Source organism: Pteropus alecto, unplaced genomic scaffold (genome assembly GCF_000325575.1).
Source record: "Pteropus alecto unplaced genomic scaffold, ASM32557v1 scaffold113, whole genome shotgun sequence".
Taxonomy (NCBI): Eukaryota; Metazoa; Chordata; class Mammalia; order Chiroptera; family Pteropodidae; genus Pteropus; species Pteropus alecto.
In genome coordinates this window covers 7998581-7999065 of record NW_006433949.1, presented here as the reverse complement: position 1 = coordinate 7999065, position 485 = coordinate 7998581, and positions in this window count along the sequence as shown.

Sequence of the window (485 nt, the reverse complement as noted above, 5' to 3'; positions counted from 1 at the left end):
AAAAAAAAAAAAATCAGATACTGAAGAGGATTGTCCCCGAGAGATGGGAAAAATAAGGCGGGCATACTCCCTTGTGAGGGTTTCCAGCCTACAGTGCAGGGAGGGGGAGCTGAAGATCTTGCTAGCCTACCTAGATTGAGTCAGCCAAGAGTTTAGAAGGGCCAGGCAGCTAGAGTTCATAGGACAATACAGAAAGAAGACAGCTGCACAGAGAACCCACTTGAATATTCAGAAAACTGACCAGCACATGAATATAAGGAAATGTCCAAATGAGAATTTTTATCAGCCTTCATATGAGCCAAATTGATGATACATGCCAGAGAGCAAGATCTCCAATGCTCTAGAGCAGGGGTCCCCAACCGTTCTGGCAGCAGGGACTGGTGCTCCTATTATTGTAGCCGCCAGCCCACGAAAGACACACGGACCACTAGAAATCAGTGAGTTACAGGAAACGTGCTCTTTATTCAGCCAGCTGGGTCTGCCAG